This window comes from Eschscholzia californica, unplaced genomic scaffold (assembly GCF_041429995.1).
Source record: "Eschscholzia californica isolate CP2 unplaced genomic scaffold, dmEscCali1.0.p SCAF_1, whole genome shotgun sequence".
Classification (NCBI taxonomy): Eukaryota; Viridiplantae; Streptophyta; class Magnoliopsida; order Ranunculales; family Papaveraceae; genus Eschscholzia; species Eschscholzia californica.
The window spans coordinates 77472543-77478542 of NW_028238198.1; positions in this window are offsets into that span (position 1 = coordinate 77472543).

Below are 6000 nucleotides of genomic sequence, written 5' to 3' on the forward strand. Positions count from 1 at the left end.
ACAACAAAAGGCATTTCCATCATTGCATTTTGTTTTGCCTACCACAACTAGTTGTGTTCATATGGGTGTCAAGCATCCCATATGTGTCAAGACAACAACTTCATTAGGTGTCTTGTGTCCCTTATGTGTCAAGATAACAAACCATTAGGTGTAAAGACAACAAGGCAAGTGCCTCGTATGTGTCAAACAACAAGTCCATAAGGTGTCAAGACAACAAGACAACACAACTTATTCTTGAACTACATATGTGGCTTATAAACTAGATATAGAGTTCTTCAGCCCAATTAATGGGCTAATTGGATGAGACATACTATTGGGCTTGTACATATTAGGTCCATTAGTAAAGTACAAGGCCCAAAGTTTACATTCTCCCACTTGGCCCATACAATTGAAATCATATATTTGCAAGAAACTATTATTGCAAATCGATTAAGAGCTCAAACAATTATGCGCGCATTTAAGAAACTCAATCCGAATCAAGTGTACCATAACAAGTAAGTTACTAATGTGAATCATAGCGGTTATACATCTTAAAGCGACATATTTCCTTCTATGTACCACAACATTAGAACTCACCTTATACAATTACCATAAGAAGATTAGATACAAAGTCATTCGCATAATTGATTTTGTTTCTTATAGCTCGAATGTCTTCCAAGACAATTTCAGTCTTGCCACGACTATTCCTGTAACTTTTCAACTCAATTCTATTATGTACACATGGGTAAGCAGGAATAAGGAAACATAATATTATGAGATCTCTATAGTGTTTGTAGAAACTAATATGTTTATTCAATCCATAACGTTACAAAGATAACTAAGACCCATTGTTGCAACATATTCCTTAAATGTCTTAGCTACCAATCCTTTAGTTAATGGATATGCAACCATAAACACAATACTTACATAGACTACAACCACTGTATGTTTCCTGACCTCCTCTTTGACAATAAGATATTTGAGCTCAAGGTGTTTGCTCCTCGAGAACTAGAATACTTATCATTCTTAGAGAAGAAGACTGCAACACTATTATCACAATAAATTCTCAACGATCTGGCAATAGAGTCGACGATTCCAAGCCCTGAGATAAAATTCCGCAGTCATAAAGCATGAATTGTGGCTTCATAAAATGCCACAAACTCAGCCTCCAGACAAAAGGGCTTTACACAGTCTACTTCCACCCAGAGTGAAGTGACCGGGGGTATTGCCATTCTGCACGACGCATAAACGCTCTGCTTAATGCTTCGCCACGCCAGCTAAGAGAAACACATATCCTGACGTGGATTTTCTACTGTCGGAGCACCCATCAAAGTCGGAGTCTGAATAGCCCATTACTTCCAGATTGCCTTTTCTTCTGAAAATAAGCTTATAGTCCTTGGTTCCTTGTAAATACCGCATCACCTTCTTTGTTGCTTTCTAGTGAGTCATTCCTGGGTTACTTTGGTAAGGACCAAGCATACCCACCACAAAGTTGATGTTATGACGGGTACAAATCTGCGCATACATAAGACTCCCTACTGCTGAAGCATAAGGAATGTTTTCCATTCCTTTTCTTCAAATTCATTCTTGGGAAATTGCATAAGATTGAACTTGTCACCTTTCTGTATAGGTGTTTCAGTTGGTGAACAATCTTTCACTCCAAATGTTTCTAAAATGCTTTCGATATAACTTTTCTGAGACAATCCAAAATACCTCGTTTTCGATATCGAAATATTTCTATTCCGATAACAAATTTTGCCTCATTCATATCTTTTATTTCAAAGTTATTAGAAAGAAATTTCTTGGTCTCATATAATAAACCAAGATCATTAGTGGCAAGAAGGATATCATCCACATACAAAATCAAATAAATGAACTTACTCCCACTGACCTTCTGATATATACATTGATCAACAATGTTTTCTTTAAATCCGAAGGTCACAATGGTATCATTAAATTTCAGAAACCATTGTCGAGAAGCTTGCTTAAGTCCATATATTGACTATTCAATTTACACACCATATGTTCACTCCCTATTTCAGAGTAGCCCCCTCGCTGCTCCATGTAGACCTCTTCCTCGAAACTCCCATTCAGAAAAGTTGTTTTCACATCCACTTGGTGAAGCTCCAAATTGTAATGAGCCACCAATGCCATAATGATTCTAAATGAGTCTTTTTTAGACACAGGCGAAAAAGTATCATGATAATCAATGCCTTCATTCCGAGTGAAACCTTTTGCTACAAGTCTGGCCTTATAACGTTCAACTTTACCTTTAGAGTCGAGCTTGGTCTTAAGGACCCATTTACACCCAATTTTCTTACATCCTTCAGGTAATTGAATCAAATCCCATACTTTATTTTGCTTCATTGATTTCAACTCTTCTTTCATTGCATCAACCCATTTAGAAGAATCATTACTTTCCATTATATGTGAAAATGAAACAGGATCTTTTGAACCAAATCCGAGACTTTATTTTGCTTCATTGATTTCAACTCTTCTTTCATTGCATCAACCCATTTAGAAGAATCATTACTTTCCATTGTATGTGAAGATGAAACAAGATCTTCTTTGTTTATCCCAATGTCATCTTCAAATTCCTGAAGGTATATTAGATAGCCAGAAGAGATAACGGGTTTTCTTATTCTTTGAGACATGCGTAACTCTACTAGATCATGAACTAGTGGATTATTGATTTCTTGTTCATTATCACCAGAATGATAATTTTTGATAGGAACCACAATCTTTTTCTAAAGATAAGGGTATGGGAATGGCTACCCTTACTTCGTCAATAATTACATTTTGTGATACAACACTCCCACTAGTGTCATTATTTTCAAAGAATTTTGCATTGCCAGTTTCAACAATTCTTGTGGTATGGCTAGGGCAATAGAATCTATATCCCTTAGATTTTTTAGGATACCCTATAAAGAATCCACTAATGGTTTTAGAATTCAACTTCTTTTCTTGAGGGTTATAGATTCTAGCTTCCGCTGCGCAACTCCAAACACGAAAGTGTCTTAAACTAGGTTTCCTTCGATTCCACAACTCAAAAGGGGTTTTTAGAACTGACTTACTAGGAACTCGGTTTAAGACATACACAACAGTTTTAAGGGCTTCACCCCATAACATAATGGGTAAAGTAGAGTTGCTCATCATGCTCCTAACCATATCCATTAGAGTTCTATTACGCCTTTCAGCTACACCATTCTGCCGAGGTGTTCATGGTATTGTATATTGTGCACAAATGCCAAACTATTCTAGGAGTTTAGCAAACGGACTAGGATGTTGTCTTGATTCGTCATACCTTTCATAATATTCACCACCTCGATCTGATCTGATGATTCTCACCTTTCTGTCTAATTGTCTTTCTACCTCAATGATAAAAATCTCAACAACATTCACAACCTGAGATTTATCATGTAATAAGTAGACATACCCATAACGTGAAAAATCATATATGAAGTTGATAAAATATTTTTCTCCACTAATAGATGAAGTAGAGAAAGACCCACAAACATCAGTATGGATGATCTCAAGAAGTTCTTTGCTTCTTGTGGCTCTTTTCTTGGTTTGTGTTGTTGTCTTTCCTTTTATACAATCAACACAAATCCTAAAATAAGGTCTAAGTTCGGAAGTATTTCGACCTTCACTAATCTCATACTAATTCTTTCCTTGGAAACATGCCCCAACCTTTTATTACACAAGTTGCTAGAGTTTTCATTAATTATACTATGTTCAATTCCAAAGTTCACATTAGGATGCAGGTCTAAAAGAGATTTTGCAAACTGATCATCAAGACTAATTTTATAAAGTTTATCATATAAAACACCACAACCGAAAACTTGATTATTTTTGTACAAGTCAAAACATTGGTTACGCAAAGACAACTTATACCCTAAAATATCTAGTTGATACATGGAAACCAGATTACGAGATACGATTGGTACAAAAATGTTATTATACAAATCTAAAAAACAACCAGTATCTAGTTTCAAACGGTAAGTTCCTGTAGATATAACTTCAGAAGGATTTTGGTTTGCCGTTAGGATAAAACGTTCATTCTGACTTGGGGTTCGACTTGAAAGTTATCCCTGCATCGTTCTAGAAATATGAACATTAGCACCCGTGTCAAGCCACCAAGTATTAGAAGGAATTTCAATAAGATTCAATTCGAAATATACAAGAGCTATTTTCTCACCTTTCTTTTCGAACGAAACCTTACGTTTTGGACAATCAACCTGAAAGTGTCCAAACTTTCTACAGAAATGACATTTGAATTTGTCCTTCTTTCGCATCTGGGCTTGAGGACCTAAAGCAGGTCCAATGTTCTTTGGTGGAATGACTTTCTTACCTTTCTTGGGTTTCCATTTCTTTCCTCTAACTTCTTGAGCTACAAGATTAGTAGGAAAACTTTCTTGTTGCCTCAACCTTGCTTCCTCGTGAACAAACATACTTGAGAGTTCATTGACATTCTATTGTTCTTTAAGAGAATTGTAATTCATATAGAATGTACCGTATTGAGGATGCAAGGAATTCATAATGAAGCGAACAAGAAAAGACGCTTCTACATTCATTCCAAGTCTATTTAATCTTGCCGCAATGTTAGTCATGTCAATCGAATGCTCCTGCATTCCTTTTACACCTTCATACTTTATGGTGGTAAGTTGAGTCATTAATGTGCCAGCTAGAGACTTAACAGCTGCACGAAATCTTTCCTAATCGCTATAATGAAGTCTTAAGCATTATCAACTTGAGGAAGAGATGTTTTTATGTTGCTCGTAATAGTCATTCGCACGAACATCATACTAAGTTTGTTCGAGTTTTCCCAGACATCAAATTTATTATTTTCATCAGTGCTACTTGACAGAGTTAGAGTAGCAGGTTTATCAGACATTAAGGCACGATCTAAATCAAAAACACCTAACGTGAACTTGATATGTTAGTTCTATTCTGAAAATTTTGATCTGGTAAGACTGGAACATACGCAACTTGCGAGTGAAGGGATATAGGCCAAGATACTGCAAACATAACCAAATCATTAGCACATAAATTATATATATATATATAAATATATATATATATATATATCAAAATTTCTCCTTTGAGATTAAATTAAGACATACGTAACATCAATTATTTTATATATAAAGTAGTTCATTAGTGTATCTTCTAATCTCAAAAAATGTTTATGACCTTTGGGCAACACAAACTAATTTTAGGTGATACCTCTTATATATAAACAAGTCCATTTGTGTATCCATCTAACCTCAAAAATGTTTATGACCTTTGGGCAACATAAACTAATTTTAGATGATACGTTGCATTTCAGTACTACAATCCTTTTAACTTATAAATCATCTTTGGACAAATTATTCACCAAAAGAATCGTATAATGCAATTATATGAACCGTTTCATCGCATAAGAATATTACAATAAGGTGAGCGATCACTGATATGTATACTTACTTCATAAGTCACTTTGGTGGCATTCTTACTGATTATACACATGATGGTCACTATTTAACTTTCTTATGCTTTATTACAGTTATACCAAAACTTCTGTATAAAATTCAGTCGTAACCATGACCACGCCTACTAGGGTGGTAGCCACCCTCCCTATCATTTAATTTATAATCGTTGCCACGGCCATTAGAGTGGTAGCCACCATCTCTTTCATTTAATTGATGATCGTTGCTATGACCATCGAGTGGTAACCACCATCTCTTTCATTTAGTTGATGACCCTTGCCACGACCATCGAGTGGTAACCCTCATCTCTTTCATTTAGTTGATGATCGTTGCCACGACCATCGAGTGGTAACCACCATCTCTTATTCCATAATAACATATTCATAATACATAAATAAAATCAAAGATTCATTAATAGTTTTTATCTAACTACAAAATTAATGGCTTTAAGAATCCAATAATACAAACTCTTGCCGAAAACCTTTCAAATTCAATAAAATTTTTGAACAAACATGTAGATATACACCCTATGCACCGATACCACATGTTAGTC